Raw genomic sequence first — 281 nt, forward strand, 5'->3', positions numbered from 1 at the left:
CCTCATCTTTCTTATCCATTCATCGGCTGATGGACATCTAGGTTGCTTCCATGTCCTGGCTATTATAAACAGTGCTGTGATGAATGTTGGGGTACACGTGTCTCTTTCAATTCTGGTTTCCTCAGTGTGTATGCCCAGCAGTGGGATTGCTGGATCATAAGGCAGTTCTATTTCCAGTTTTTTAAGGCATCTCCAGACTGTTCTCCGTAGTGGCTGTACTAGTTTGCATTCCCACCAACAGTGTAAGAGGGTTCCCTTTTCTCCACACCCTCTCCAGCATT

At 45.9% G+C, this 281-nt stretch overlaps 1 protein-coding gene across 1 annotated transcript in view; it reads left to right on the forward strand.

Annotated features, from left to right (window-relative positions):
• LOC105001433 (60S acidic ribosomal protein P2-like) overlaps nucleotides 1-281 on the forward strand; it is a 4,763-nt gene that overhangs the window by 2,931 nt on the left and 1,551 nt on the right. The window lies entirely within an intron of this gene.

Source organism: Bison bison, unplaced genomic scaffold, assembly GCF_000754665.1.
Source record: "Bison bison bison isolate TAMUID 2011002044 unplaced genomic scaffold, Bison_UMD1.0 scf7180017854933, whole genome shotgun sequence".
Lineage (NCBI taxonomy): Eukaryota > Metazoa > Chordata > Mammalia > Artiodactyla > Bovidae > Bison > Bison bison.